Source organism: Macaca fascicularis, chromosome 9 (genome assembly GCF_037993035.2).
Source record: "Macaca fascicularis isolate 582-1 chromosome 9, T2T-MFA8v1.1".
NCBI lineage: Eukaryota > Metazoa > Chordata > Mammalia > Primates > Cercopithecidae > Macaca > Macaca fascicularis.
In genome coordinates this window covers 49,583,167-49,600,229 of record NC_088383.1, presented here as the reverse complement: position 1 = coordinate 49,600,229, position 17,063 = coordinate 49,583,167, and the positions used below count along the sequence as shown (strand labels likewise).

The window sequence follows — 17,063 nt, the reverse complement described above, 5'->3', positions numbered from 1 at the left end:
AATCCCAGCACTTTGGGAGGCCAAGACGGGCGGATCACGAGGTCAGGAGATCCAGACCATCCTGGCTAACACGGTGAAACCCCGTCTCTACTAAAATACAAAAAAAATTAGCCGGGCGAGGTGGCGGGCGCCTGTAGTCCCAGCTACTTTGGAGGCTGAGGCAGGAGAATGGCCTAAACCCGGGAGGCGGAGCTTGCAGTGAGCCGAGATCACGCCACTGCACTCCAGCCTGGGCCACAGAGCGAGACTCCGTCTCAAAAAAAAAAAAAAAAAGGAATAATGGTTTAAAATTTCCCCAATTTAGCAAAAACCCAAGCCCATATATTCAAGAAGCTGAATGAATACCAAACAGGATAATCCCAAAGAAATCCATACAAATACACATTACAGTCAAACTTTTGAAAACCAAAGTCCACAGAGCAAGCAGAAGGAAGGAAATAAAAGAGTACAATCAATGAAATTGAGAAACAGAAAAAGTGAATAAAACAAAAAGCTATTTCTTTGAAGCTATTTATAGAATAAAACCTTTACTAAACTGTCAAAAAGAGCAAAGACAAATTACCAGTATCAGGAAAGAATGAACTGGAGGATTTTTACTATAGACTCTGCAGACATCACAAGGATAATAAGAAAACACTATAAAGAACTCTACACACATAAATCAGACAACTTATAAGAAAAGGAACAATTCCACAAACACTACAAACTATCAAAACCTACTCCATGCAAACTAGAGAATCTGAGTAGACCAGTCACTATTAAGAAAGCTGCATCTGCAGTAGGCCTGGAGGGAAAGGTCATATGAGGATACAGAGAGGAGAAGGCCATGTGCAAGCTCAGGAGGGGCCTCGGGAGAACCAACACTGCCAGCACCTTGATCTTGGGCCTTCAGCCTCCAGACCTGTGACAAATAGACATGTGTTGGTTAAGCCAAACAAAGGAAAAAGAGACCGGGCGCGGTAGCTCACGCCTGTAATCCCAGCACTTTGGGAGGCTGAGGCAGGTGGATCATGAGGTCAGGATATCGAGACCATCCTGGCTAACATGGTGAAACCCCGTCTCTACTAAAAAATACAAAAAATTCACCAGGTGTGGTGGCGGCACCTGTAGTCCCAGCTACTCGGGAGGCTGAGGCAGGAGGATGGTGTGAACCCAGGAGGTGGAGCTTACAGTGAGCCAAGATTGCACCACTGCACTCCAGCGTGGGCAACAGAGTGAGACTCCGTTTCAAAAAAAAAAAAAAAAAAAGGGAAAAAGAAAACAGATGTTGTCATTTAAAATCTCCCAAAAAAGAAACCTCTAGGACCTGACAGTTTCACTGGAGATTTCTATCAAATTTTAAAGAATTAACTCCAATTCTACACAATTTCTCCCAGAAAAGAAAAGAGCAGAAAACACTTTCCGATTTATTCTATAAGGTCAGTATTGCCTTGATAAAATAAGACAAAGCACAAAGACAGAAAACTATAGACCAATATCCTTCATAAATATAGGTGCAAAAATCCTTAACTAATATTAGCAAATTGAATTCAGCAATAAATAAAAAGAATCATACACCATGACCAAGTAGGTTATCAGCAATAAGGCTGTTTCGCTTTTTTATCATTTGTGTGTTCACTGGAGCAGCACTTCTCATCTCTTTTGATAACTTTTCCTGTGCACCCACCACCTGGCAAACTGGCCTAGCTTTCAACCTTTCTCAGCTGCCACCATGTCTTCCTCACTAAGCTTCATCATTTTTAGCTTTTGATTTAAAGTAAGCAGCCTGCAACTATTATTTACTTGAACACTCAGAGGCCACTGGAGGGCTACTAACTGGCCTCATTTCAATATTGTGCCTCAGGGACTAGGGAGGCCTTAGGAGAGAAAATGATGGGAACATACAACATTCAACAATTAGGTTTGCCATCTCATCTGGGTGCGTTCATGGAGTCCCAAAACAATTACAACAGTAACATCAAGGCTCACTGATCTCAGGTCACCACAGTACATACAACAATCATGAAAAAGTTTGAAATATTGTAAAGAGTTACCAAATGTGACACAGAGAACCAAAGCGAGCACACACTGTTGGAAAAATGGCACAATAGACTTAACTGACACAACGTTGCCACAAATCTTCAATTTGTAAAAACTGCAGTATCTGCTGGGCTCAAAAAATGAGGTATGCCTGTATGTATTCTGTGCCTATAGACACCCTACCTTTTTGTTTCCTTTCTATGTTTTTAAGAAAATGCTCTACCACTCAGTTAACATGAAACTTTATCGATAGTGTTCAGTTACACAAAGATAGGAAAATTGTCATACTGTGAAAGGTCATAAGTACTAACATCCTATAGTAAATGTTAAGACCGTGTTCCAATGTCAAATAAGCTCAACACTTCTCTAAATGAGGATTACAAAACCCACTGAAGATTCTGATAAGGTGATTCCACTGAGTGAGTTGAGGAGAACTGTTTAATTTTGCATCTTCCTTAAACAAACTCATTTGCAAAGTGAATTTCTTGTTTTCAATACACCAAATATTTACTTAGAAAAGAACTCATTATCTGAGTAAGAACTTTTAATCTATTCAAAATTTCTCTACCTTCATTCCTTCTCTCTAATGTGTCTTATTAATTCAGAGTAAAACCAAGAAAGAAACCCCATACTATTAACACTTTCCATTTTTCTTAACTCTTCAGTATTTACCCTGACATATTACCACTACTGTGATTCCTTTTGAGCATTTTGAAATGTCTCCATGAACATTTCAGAAAATCCTTTACAGTTCAGTCTGGCACGGTGGCTCACACCCATAATCCCAGCACTTTGGGAGTGCAAGGTGGCTGGAGGTCCGAGACCAGCCTGATCAACATAGTAAAACCCCGTCCCTATAGTAATAATAGAAAAAAATTAGCTGGGTGTGGTGGTACACACCTATAATCCCAGCTATTCAGGAGGCTGAGGCAGGAGAATCGCTTGAACTCAGGAAGCAGAGGTTGTAGTGAGCCAAGACCATGCTACTGCACTCCAGCCTAGGCAACAGAGTGAGACTCTGTCTCAAAAAAAAAGGAAGGAAGGAAGGGAGGGAGGGAAGGAGGGAGGGAGGGAGGGAATCTTTTATAGTTTAAACCTCATTCTGCTTTAGAAGAAAATGACATATATATAAATGTTTAGGTTTAGAATTAATAAAATAAAAAATGATAAAAATACAATGCTGGCCTAGCACAGTGACTCATGCCTGTAATCCCAGCACTCTGGGAGGCTGAGGGGGGCAAATCAGAAGGTCAAGAGATTGAGACCATCCTGGCCAACATGGTGAAACCCTAACTCTAGTAAATTAAAAAAATTAGCCGGGTGTTTGGCGTGTGCCTGTAGTCCCAGCTACTCAGGAGGCTGAGGCAGGGGAATCTCTCAAACTCAGGAGGTGGAGGCTGCAATGAGCCAAGATCACGCCACTGCACTCCAGCCTGGCGACAGAGCAAGACACTGTCAAAAAAAAAATGCTTACAATATTTTATGAAATCTATTTAAATGTCCTTTCTGGTACTGAAAAAACTATGTCCTCCATCCTTCAGTTCTGAAGGCAAACACATCTGTTTTGTAAACTGTGATGCAGGTCACTTCGGCCTTAAACTTGATCAGTGCTTTAAACAATACAAACAGCAAACATGTTAAAGGCAGACATTTAAAAACACCATTTCTGCTAGATGAATTAAAAAATCTAACACAAATCTAACAGCATTTTTAAAGGTACTATTCTTCCTAAATTTTTGTCTGATTTTAAACAAAAGACAACACAGAATTTAAAAGAAAAAAAATACAGAAATCCCTTTTAATCTATTATAGGTCAGATTCTCCAAGAAATAGACACAGATTTTACACACGCTTGCTGGGGAGCACTGTCAGTAACAGCACCCCGGAGGTGGGAGGCACGCAGGAATGAACAGGGATACAGCTGCACTATGAGCTCAGAAGCCAATGTGGCCCTCCTCGGGGCAAGGGTGGGCAAGGTGACCCAAACACTTACAGCAGCTGGGGAAATTAGTGCCATCAGTATTCAAAGAGGGGTTTGGAACTCACGTTACGGCATTCACTACGTAATTCCTTCCTCCAGAAGTATTCCCACATCTACACATAGCCAGAATCACATTTAGGTGAGTACTCACTGACTTTTACTAAGTATATTTCTAGGATTAAATATTCTTTAAAAATGTTATCGAGTATATAGTATTCCATTTTATGTATATACCATAATTCATTTAGTGCTAACATTATTTCAAAGGTCAGTGATTCCAATTTTCCCTCTTAAAAAGAACACTACTGTAATAAATGGAAACAAAATATGTACATCTTGAATGACTTTCTCAAAAGAATCAGAGACATGAGAGTCCAAAAGAAAAAAAAAAAACATTGAGAGTAAATACTCCATATACTCAAAATTTACTAAAATTTGCTTCCTAATAAGGTTCATAATATCCTAGCAAATGCTACCATGCAACTTTTCCAGAAACCTTGAAAAGGGGTATCTTACTATCATAAACATACTCCACTGATTGGTGTTAAAATTAAAGAGCATTGTAGCATAATTTTCTGAAAATTATCATATCCTTTGCCTATTTTTCAAATGTGTTAGTGTATTTTCCTACTGATCCATACAAGTACATCACTTATTTTACGCATAGAAAAGCCATTTATGGAATTAAATAATTACATAATAATTATATATATATTGATTTAGTTTTAAAATGTGTTAGTATAACTATTTTGCTCATCTAGAATTTAACTCATCACATGATGAGGACTATATATTGAAGTTTTTTTATTTTTCTACCAAATACCTTATTTTCTCAGTATCATTTGTTGAAAACTATAAGCTTCCCACTATTTGTTTTTGATTTGTGCAATAATCACCCTCTAATTTCTTAAATGGAAATTATTTTTGCATAATATTGTTTTAAAATGTTATCTTCAATAACTAATTTAGCAGCTAGCAAGGTGATCAGAAATCTTTTGAACTACAATAAAGCTATGCTAGAGAACTTCTGGCCTAGAAGTGAGCCAACAGCGCCCCAGCGTGAAGAATGATAGGGCACGGTAATTTCCTTCCATTGCACTTACATGAAATGTGCTGTGGCTGCTCTCCTGTAAGGAACTATTATTTACTTACCTTGTGGTAAGTGAGGGTGCATTCTCGCTTCACTATCCACACTTAATCCTGTCAGCAAAGGCAGTTTATGAAAGAGCAAATCAAGATTCATGTACTATCCACGGATAAGACAAAAGAAGTCTACCAGCCAAGGAAGAAATGAAGTCAGCCTAGGTCTGTTTAGTATTCTGACAAGCCAGTCAAGAACTCAACAGTTTCTACACCTTTAATTATACTGTGTAATATACAAATAGGAATAGGAGGAGAAATGGTCTTACTAATGCTGGGGAGGAAGAGATAAAGCCTGAGAATAGTGAAATGCCTATGCTGAAGATAAAGGGACTATAAAGAAATTGTAAGGACGCAAATGACCCTATGGTACTCTATGCAGAAATTTGTATTTTAAAAAATTATGTTATTATCAACAATAGAACAGCATTTCATCTCTAAATTTTTATTTAACATTAACAGTCACAAATTTCAGCTGGTTTTACGATCACAAGGCAGAAACAAGTCACATTAATAAAATAACAGCATATAACCACTAACCATTCTCAAATATCTTTAAGGAGATAATTTTATCAAGTTTTTAAAACAATTTTAATGCAAATTTTAATTATGCAAAAATAATTTCCATTTAAGAAAACAAAATAGGTGGCCAAGCACAGTGGCTCAAGCCTATAATCCCAGCACTTTGGGAGGCTGAAGCAGGAAGATCGCGTGAACCCGAGAGGTCAAGGCTGCACTGAGGTACGACCATGCCACTGCCCTCCATTCTAAAAGAGTCAGATCGTGTCTCAAAAAATAAAAAAAGAAGCATCCACAAACTATGTCACACAGAGCTTTGTGAGGTTAAGCACTATCTATTACCTTCCAACCACTTAAGAGGAAGAAAATGTATAGCTCCTCCTACTTAAAATATTTACATTTAACGTGTCAGAAAATACCTAAGGCCATGCATGGTGGCTCATATCTGTAATCCCTTTGGGAAGCCAAGGCAGAAAGATTGCTTGAGCCCAGGAGTTTGAAACAAGCCTGGGCAACATAAGGAAACCCCATCTATACAAAAAAGCTTAAAAATTAGCTAGGCCAGGAACAGTGGCTCATGTCTGTAATCTCAGGATTTTGAAAGGCTGAGGCAGAATCACTTGAACTCAAGAGTTAGAGACCAGCCTGGGCAACACAGTAAGAGCTCATCTCTACCAAAACTCAAAAAAAGTAGCCAGATGTGGTAGCACATGCCTGCAGTCCCAGCTACTCAGAAGTTGAGGTGGGAAGAACACTTGAATCCAGGATGTCCAGGCTACAGTGAGTCATGATTACACCACTGCATTCCCATCTGGACAACAGAGTAAGACCCCAACTCAAAAAAAAAAAAAGTAAAAGAAAAATAGAAAATACCTTAGCCTGATGCTTTTTAAAATAAATACTATTTCCAGCTACCTACCTATAAAAATACGATAAATTGTTAATTACTATGATAGTAACACAAAAATAAAAACTATATAATCAGCACTCAATATTCTGTTGTAATTATGCATATGATGGGCTTTTTTTTTTTTTTTTTTTTGAAGGAAAGATTGACAAGGTGTGGTGGCTCTCACCTGTAATCCCAGCACTTTAGGAGGCCAAGGTAGACAGATCACTTGAGCTCAGGAGTTCGAGACCAGCCTGGCCAACATTGTAAAACCCCATTTCTACCAAAAAAAAAAAAAAAAAAAAAAATTAGCCAGGTGTGGTGGCACATGTCTGCAGTTCCAGCTACTAGGAAGGCTGAGTCAGAAGAATCACTTGAGCCTGGGAGGTGGAGGTTGCAGTGAGCTGAGATGGCACCACTGCACTCTAGCCTGGGTGACACAGTGAGACTCCGTCTTAAACAAACAAACAAAAGTAAACAGCTAACACTAAACAATTTGGAAACAGGTGGTTAATGCAATAGTGAATGTGTAAGCAGAAGAAAACACAGATATACAAGAGTAAAGATGCCCTGATGGCCTCAAATTCTGGGAATCTTTTACATATAGATACAATAAAACTTCAGCATCATTCTCTAGTATACAAACTCATTCCGAGTAACCAAAAATATTATACATAATTTCAAAGTTAACAGTTGCAAAACAAATGATTGCCTAAAATCGTCATAGAAAAATATTTGAGACTAAATGTAAAAATTAAATAACCTGGGCCAGCTGTGGTGGCTCACACCTGTAATCCCAGCACTTTTGAGAGGCTGAGGTGGGTGGATCACTAGGTCAGGAGATGGAGATCCTCCTGGCCAACATGGTGAAGCCCCTGTCTCTACTAAAAATACAAAAATTAGCTGGGCGTGGTGGTATGTGCCTGTAATCCCAGCTACTTGGGAGGCTGAGGCAGGGGAATTGCTTGAACCAGGGAGTCGGAGGTTGCCGTGAGCCAAGATCGCGTCACTGCACTCCAGCCTGGCAACAGAGCGTGACTCCATCTCTAAATAAATGAATAAAATAAAAAATAAACATTTTGAAGTATGGTCATAAAATGTGATTTGAAAGACTTAAATCTATAACTACTATTCAAGAAAAAAACTATTCCTTAAAACTAAAAAAACATAAAATTATATATTCTACAAAAACAAATCAACTTCATCTACGGCCCAGTCCTACCCAACTATGGAATGTCAGAATAGAAGGTCTCGCCATGGACTCAAGAGCTGACATGAGGAATGTCACCGCCATCCTGCTCTTTGAAGACTTCTCACCTTCAACAGGCAGAGTGGACATTGCTACTTGGGCCATGATCTTTGTGCAAGGGAAGTAATCAGAAAGTGAGTGGTAGAAATCTGGTGTCCTACACCCACATTCAGGGCTTCGAGGGTCTCCCATGGGCTGCCTAATTTATAGTTTTCTTGCCTAAGAGAAAAAATAAGGCTTAGAAATTATGTACTTGATTTGCCCAAAACTCTCGTCAGCTAGAGAATCCATCCCCTAACTTTCTATCTAGTGTTATTTCAATAAAATTACATCAACATTACACCCAAAATAAATCCAGATGGCTGAGTCAATCAGTGAAATTTCTCCCAAGGAGGAGGAGGAGGAGAGGTGCTTTACAACCCAGTGATGGGCTACCACAGCTCAACACAGGACAGAGCTGCCAAGCTCCTTTTCTCCCCCGCATATCCTGACACAGCAAAGAGCGGGTGCAGTGGACTGAGGCTGGGTGGAGATAAGTTCCTCTTTTTACTAAAAATAAATAGATCACAGGCATCAAGTAACATGTGAGATTCTTTATAACACAGCATATTGTTCTCTTTGAAAGAAACCTGTAACATTTTGTTAACAGCAAAGACCCTCAAATGAATTTCAAACACTATAAATATATAACACATCAACAGGAAATACTAACTGTCAGCAAGGATATCAAAAACCTGGAACCTTTATGCACTGCTTTTTGGAATGTAAAATGGTGCAGCCCCTGTGGAAAATGGTTTGGCAGTTCCTTGAAATATTAAGCATAGAATTATCATATGATCCAACAACTCCCTTTCAGTGTATATACTCAAAAGAACTGAGAGCAAGGACTCAAACAGGTATTCGTACACTTGTGTTCACAGCAACATTATTCACAATGGTGAAAAAGGTACAACCAACCCTAATGCCCATAAATAGGGGAATGGATAAGCAAAACGTGATATACACGTACACAGAATATTATTCAGCTGTATAAAGGAAAAACAATTCTGGCCAGGTTTGGTGGCTTACACCTTTAATCCTAGCACCTTGGGAGGCCAAGGCAGGCAGATAGCTTGAGCCCACGAGTTCGAGACCAGCCTAGGCAACATAGCAAAACTTCATCTCTATAAATCTTTTTTAAAAAATAAAATTCTGATAATGCTATAGATGAACCTTGATAGCACTATGCAATCCATGCATGTAACAAAATTGCAATTGGATTCCATAAATGTATGTAAAGTTTTAAAATGGAGAATTTATCAAGGAAGAAATATGACCCACAAAGAGCAGAGAGGAGTGAAACAGGAAAGCCACCCAGCCAGAATTGGTGTTGAGCTAAGAGAGGCTCTCCACTGTAGGAAAATGGTGAGTAAGCAAGAGCTGCTGGTGACTCACCCTTCTGCCATTGATCTTTGAAATCCTGGGCCCAGAAAATCCCCCAACACCTTCCCCACAGGGCTCCTCAACTGACACAGAGAGCTGCATGGAGTCTGGGCAGACCCTCCAGTCAGGGCCACATGGAATCCTAAGGGCCTTGGACTCCTGACCACAACACTGCCAGTTGCTAAAGCTCTGCCACTAGGGGAGGACAGGCTCTCTCACATGCCCCCAGGATAGGGGCCATACCTACAATGCTGAGGAGCAGACTCACCTCCTGTCTCTACTCTATCTCCTATAGAGGCCCCACTTCCACTACACCTCGCCTAGAAATGCCCTCTGGCCTGGGTCCCAGCGCAGCCACTTAACCCCTACTTAAGCACTCAGGCTGGTTGCAACTCTGCAGACAGAGCTCCCAGAGGTAACTGACAAGCCTGCTGTTTCTGCAATTGCCATGGCCCCAGGCTCTACCTCTCATAGGCTAGGGAAGAACTAAAGAGCCCAAGAACTACTATAGGCTTCCAGCATACCACGGTTGCCTTACAGAAAAAGTAGACAAACTGTTTTCCACGTGGGTCCCCTTCCCTGCTACTCTTCACTGTATAGAGTCTCCTGACGTGGGCCCCCAGCACAGCCATTCTGCCCCCGACTACTCCCATGGGTTACTTCAGGCAGTGACCATCTCTGCATCTCTCCGCAATGGAGCTTTCAGAGGCAACCCATAGGCTCCCCGCCATTGCCACTGTAGCAGTACCACCATTGTTGGCCTTGGTCTGGGAAAAGAATGAAGACCCTGATTGCTTTGCTAGCACTTCCAGCATGCCACAACCACAAGATGGAGAGAAGCCCAGTCTCTCTTCTCTGTGGGCTTCTGGCTCCCTTCTCTTCACCAGGTGGAACCCTGCGCTTAAGCCCACAGTGCAGCCACCTCACCCTTGGCTGAACATTCTCACTGACAGAGGCTCTGTGCCTCTCTAGGGTGGAGTTCCCGGAGGCAACTGACAACCCTTCTGCCATTACTGCTGCAGTGATCCTGCCCTTGCTGCCCTCAGGCTGGGGAAGAAACAAACAGCCTGAGTTTTGCTCATGCCTCTAGCAGGCCACAGCCAACAGATGGAGAAGAGCCCAGTCTCTCTTCCCTATTGGCCCCAAATCCCCTGCTCTTTACCAGGCAGGGGTCCCAGCGTGGGCCCACAACGTAGCTGCTCCATACCTGACTGATCAATCTGATTGGCAGCAGGTCTGCATATCTCTGAGGTGGTACCCCAAGAAACAAGTGAAAGGCCTTCTGCCATTGCCAAGGCCAAGGTCCCCGTCTCTGCTGCTCCCAAGCTGGGGAGGGAATAAAAAACTTGAGTTAACCCCAGGGCTATGATGCCAGCCTGGGAGTGCCAAGCCAAGACCTGTGGCTAGTACTCAAGTGGAGGAGGAGCCCCCACTCTCACAGCACTGAAACGGGGAATGGCTGCAAACACAAGAAAATACGGAGGACCAGTGTTGCCAAGAGCCTATCCGCTGGCCATTACACTTATGTGCCATCTACTCAGTTGCAGCTCAAACATTAACACCAATAATACTTTGCTATATGTCCCCCTGTGAAATGAAAGACAAGAATTCAGCCTCAAAGACACTTTGCAAAGTCTTGGGCCCTCTGAAAACATCAAGGAGTAAAACAAGCTGACTGTACTGAAATTACAACACAGTTAAAGAAACACCAGCCTACACGAATGAAAAGAAACCAGCACAATGCAACTCTGGCAATGCTAAAAGTCAGAGTGTCTCCAAATGACCACACTAGCTCCCAAACAATAGTTCTTAATCAGAATAAAATCGCTGAAATGACAGAGAATTCGGAATCTGGATGCCAATGAAGATCATCAAGAATCAGGAGAAAGCTGAAACCCATTTCAAGGAATCTAAAAAATTCAGTGAAACTATTCAAGAGATGAGAGATAAAATCGCCTTAAGAAGGAACAAAACTGATCAGATAAAGCTGAAAAACTCACAAGAATATTTTGTAGTACAATCATTAATATTAACAACTGACTACATCAAGCTGAGGGAAGAATTTCAGAGCTCAAACACCAATTCTTTGAATTAATTCAGACAAAAAAAACTGAAAAACGTATTTTTTTAAATGAACAAAACCTTTAATAAATATGGGAATATGTGAAGACACAAAATCTACAACTCACTGGCATCTCTAAAAGAAAGGGAGAGAGAACAAGAAACTTAGAAAACATTTTTGAGGATATTGTCCATGAGAATTTTCTTAACCTTCCATGAGAGGTTAAAATTCAAATTCAGAGAATTCAGGGAACCCCCAGGATATAGCATACAAGATAACCATCCCCAAGACATGCAGTCGTTAGATTCTCCAAGGTCAATGTGAAAGAAAAAAATATTAAAGGCAACTAGAGAGAAGGGGCAGGTCACTTATAAAGGAAACCCCATCAGGCTAGCAACAGACCTTCCAGAAAAAATACATGCAACACAAGGGCAGGCACGGTGGCTCATGCCTATAATCCCAGCACTTTGGGAGGCCAAGGTGGGCAGATCACAAGGTCCAGGAGATCGAGACCATCCTAGTTAACACGGTGAAACCCTGTCTCTACTAAAAATGCAAAAAATTAGCCGGGCATGATAGCAGGCACCTGTAGTCCCAGCTACTCAGGAGGCTGAGGCAGGAGAATGGCGTGAAACTGGGAAGCAGAGCTTGCAGTGAGCCGAGATCGCACCACTGAACTCCAACCCAGGCGACAGAGCAAGGCTTCATCTCAAAAAAAAAAAAACAGAAAAAAAAAAACAAAAAAAAACCATGCAAGACAAAAACAATTTGGGGGCCTATATTCAGCATTCTCAAAGAAAATAAACTCCAACCAAGAATCTAATCACACCAAACTAAGCTTCATAAACAAAGGAGAAAAGATCCTTTCAAGCAAATGCTAAAGGAATTCATTACATTATCCTGCCTTAAAAGAGATTATTTGTCAGGTATGGTGGCTCGCCCCTGTATTCTCAGCACTTTAGGATGCTGAGGCAGGCAGATCATGAGGTCAAGAGATCAAGACCATCCTGGCCAACATGGTGAAACCCCATCTATATTAAAAATACAAAAAAAAAAAAAAAAATAGCTGGGCGTGATGGCATGCACCTATAGTCCCAGTTACTCAGAAGGCTGTGGCAGGAGAATCACTTGAACCTGGGAGGCGAAGGTTGCAGTTATTAGCTGAGATGGTGCCAATGCACTCTAGCCTAGCAACAGAGAGAGACTCCATCTCAAAAATGAATAAATAAATAAATAACAGAGATTCTTAAGAGTGTATTAAACATGGAAATGAAGAACTACTACTGGCCACCACAAAAAAAAAAAAAAAAAAAAAAACAAAAAAAAAAACACCACAACTAAGGGCCTGGGCAACATGGTGAAACCCCGTCTCTACTAAAAACATACAAAAATTAGCGGGGTGTGGTGGTGCACACCTGTAATCCCAGCTACTCAGGAGGCTGAGGCAGGAGAATCACTTGAACCCAGGAGATGGAGGTTATAGTGAGCCGAGATCATGCCACTGCACTCCAACCTGTACAACAAGAGTGAAACTCCGTATCAAAAAACAAAAAAACAAAAACAAAAAAACACACACACTTAAGTACATGGGCTATTTACACTATAATGTAAATACACAATCAATTTTACATTACAAACAGCTAACAACACAATGTCAAGATCAAATCTGCACATATCAGTATTAACCTTGAAAAAGAATGGGCAAATGCCCCATTGAAAAGGCACAGAGCAACAAGTTAAATGAAGAACCAAGACCCAACTGCATGCTGTCTTCCAGAGACCCATCTCACATGCAAGGAAATGCATAGGCTCAAAGAAAAGAGATGGAGAAAGATCTACCACGCAAATAGGAAAAAAAAAAAAGAGGAGGAGTTACTACTCTTATTTCAGACAAAACAGACTTTAAACTAACAATGATCAAAAAAGACAAAGAAGGGCATTTCATAATAATAAGGGGTTTGATTCAATGAGAAGACTTAGCTATCCTAAATATATATATGCATAAATTTGTATATATACACATACACACACACACGCATATATATATGTATATATATATATATGCATCTGCACCCAATACTGCAACATCCAGATGCATAAAACAAGTTCCTAGAGACTTATGAAGAGACTTAGATAACCACACAATAATACTGTGAGACTTTAAAATCCCACTGAAAGTACCAGACAGTTCACCAAGGCAGAATACTCACAAAAATATTTAGGATTTAAACTTGACACTTAACCAAATGGACCTAACACTCATCCACAGAACACTCCATCCAGCAAAAACAGAATACACTATCTGCACATCACACAAACTCTACAACTGACCACCACATACTTGGCCATAAGGTAATTCTCAACATATTCTAAAGAATCAAAATCATACCAACTACACTATCAGAATATGGTGCAATAAAAATAGAAATCAATACCAAGAAGATCTCTCAAAACCATAAAAATTTAATCAAAACTAAATAAGCTGCTTCTGGATGACTTTTGGGTAAAGAATAAAATTAAGGCTAAAATCAAGAAATTAAGTGAAACTAATACAGACAAATATACAACATACCTAAATCACTGGGAAACTGCTAAAAAAAAAAGTGTCAAAGAGAATGTTTATAGCACTAAACATCCACATTAAAAAGTTAGAAAGATATAAAATTAACAAGCTAACATTATATATTTTTATTTTATTGTATTTATATATTTATTTTTGTGACAGAGTCTCTGCTACCCAGGCTGGAGTGCAGTAGTGCAATCTCAGCTCACTGCAACCTCTGTCTCCCAAGTTTAAGCAATTCTCCTGTCGCAGCCTCCTGAGTAGCTGAGACTACAGGCTTGTGCCACCATGCCCAGTTAATGTTTGTATTTTTAGGAGAGACACACAAGGTTTCATCATATTGGTCAGGCTGGTCTCAAACTCCTGACCTCAGGTGATCCACCCGCCTTGGCCTCCCAAAGTGCTGGGATTATAGGCATGAGCCATTGCACCTGGTGATATATAGAGGAACCAGAAACGTAAGAGCAAATCAACCCCAAAGATAGAAGCCAAGAAATATTAAAACTGAACTAAATGGAGATTTTTTTTAAAACTGTACAAAAATCCAATTAAAATGACTTTTGAAAGAAAACTGATAGACTGCTAACTAAAGAAAAAAAGATTTTCATAAATACAATACAAAATGACTAAAGAAATATTATCACTGATGCCACAGGAATACATGAAACAATTAGATAAGTAATATAAACATTTCTATGCACACAAATTAGAAAACACAGAAGAAATGGAGAAATTCCTGGAAACATACAACCTCCCAAGATTGAATCAGGAAGATATTAAAACCACAAACAGAGCAATACTGAATTCTGAAATTAAATCAATAATAAAAAAGCTTACCAGAAAAAATCCTGGACCAGATGGATTCACAGCCAAATTCTACCAGACATATAAAGAAGAGCTGGTACTAGCTGTACTGAAACTATTCCAAAAAAGTAGGAGGAGGGACTTCTTCCTAACTCATTCTATGAGGCCAGTATCATCCTGACACCAAAAACTACCAGAAACAGAATAAAAAAGGAATTATCAGGCCAATATCCCTGATGAACATAGATGCAAAAATCCTCAAAAAAATTAGCCAACTGAATCCAGTAGCCCACCAGAAAAGCTAATCCACCATGATCAGATAGGCTTTATTCCTGGGATGCATGGTTATTTCAACATATAAAATTAAATGTTATTCATCACATGAACAGAGCTAAGAAACAACCACATGATCTCTCAGAAGATTTATTAAGATTAATGCAGTAAAGGCTTTCAATAAAATTTAACATCCCTTTATGTTAAACACCCTCAAAAACTAGGCATCAAAGATATGTACCTCAAGATAATAACAGCCATCAATAACAAACTCACTGTCAACATCACAATGAAAGGGCAAAAGCTTGAAACATTCCTTTTGAGAACCAGAACAAAACAAGAATATCTACTCTCATGACTCCTATTAAATATAATAATGAAAGTCCTAGCCAGAGCAATCAGGCAGGGGAAAGAAATAAAAGGCATCCAAAACAGGAAGAGAGGAAGTCAAATAATTTCACTTCACAAATGATATAATTCTATACTTAGAAAAGCCCACAGTCTCTACCCAAAGGTTCCTAGATCTGATAAAGAACTTTAGCAAAGTTTCAGCACACAAAATAGATGTATGAAAATCAGTAACATTTCTATACACTAACAACATCCAATCAAAAATACAATTATATTCACAAGAGTCACAAAAAGAATAAAATATCTGGAAACACAGCTAACCAGGGAGGTGAAAGATCTCTACAATGAGAATTACAAACCACTGCTAAAAAAAAATTAGAGATGACAAAAGCAAACAGAAAAACATTCCACACTCATGGATATGAAGGATCAATATTGCTAAAATGGACATACTACCGAAAGAAACTTACTTTCCAATTCAATGTTATTCCTATCAAACTACCAACGACACTTTTAACAGAATTTTTTAAAAACGAAAAATCTTATTTGAAACAAACAAAAAAGAGGCTGAATATTCAAAGCTTTCTATGCAAAAGAACAAAGCTGGAGTGATCATATTACTCCATTTCAAACTATACTATAAGGCTACAATACCTAAAAGAGCATGGATACTGGTACAAAAATAGACATACAGACCAATGGAACAGGCTAGAGAACCCAGAAATAAAGCCACACAACTAAAACCATCTGATCTTTCACAAAGCCAGCAATAACAAACAATAAGGAAAGGACTCCTTATTCAATAAATAGTGCTGGGATAACTGGCTAGTCATATGCAGATGATTGAAGCTGGACCACTTCATTATACCATATACAAAAATTAACTCAAGATGGATTAAAGACTTAAATGTAATATTTAAAAGTGTAAAAAACTCTGCAAGAAAATCTAGGAAATATCATGCTGTACATTGGCCCTGGCAAAGAATTCATGACAAAGACTCTAAAAGCAATTGAAACCCAACCATCACAAAATTGACAAGTGAGACCTAATTAAGCTAAAGAGCTTCTGTACAGCAAGAAAAACTACAAACAGTAAACACACAACCTACAGAATGAGAGAAAAAACTTACTTATCCAGCAAAGGTTTAATAGCTACAATCGATAAAGGAACGTAACTCAACAAGCAAAAAACAACCTTGCTTAAAAATGAAAAAAGAACATTAACATACACTTCCCAAAAGACACACATGCATCCAACAAGCATATAAAAATACTCAATATCAGTTATTAAAAAAATGCAAATCGAAGTCACGAGAGACCATCTCACATCAGTCACAACAGCCATATTAAAAAGGCAAAGAATAATAGATGGTGGTGGGTGGTGAATAGAAAAACCTTATACACTGCCAGTGGGAATGTAAATTTTTCCAACCACTGCTGAAAGCAGTCTGAAGATTTCTCAAAGAATTTAAAACCAAACTTCCATTTGACCCAGCAATCCAATTTTTTGGTATACACCCCAAAAATAGAAATCATTCGACTGTAAAGACACATGCATACTTATGTCCATTGCAGTACTATTTACCATAGCAAAGACATGGAATAATCTGATGTTCTTCAATAGATACAAGGATTTTACAAATGTGATATATACATATATATACACACACACACGTGTGTATATATACACACATATATATATACACGTGCACACACACACACAATGAAATAGTATTCAGTCATTCAAAAAGATAAACTTCTGTCCTTTGCAGCAACACGATGAACCTGGAG

The 17,063-nt window shown here is 39.3% G+C and overlaps 1 long non-coding RNA gene across 1 annotated transcript in view; it reads right to left on the bottom strand.

The window, feature by feature from the left end:
- Nucleotides 1-17,063, bottom strand: part of LOC135965072 (uncharacterized) — a 51,360-nt gene that overhangs the window by 11,657 nt on the left and 22,640 nt on the right. The window contains exon 5 of the long non-coding RNA XR_010577907.2: nt 6,736-6,828. This is a non-coding gene — a long non-coding RNA (uncharacterized lncRNA). The remainder of the gene's footprint in view (nt 1-6,735; nt 6,829-17,063) is intronic.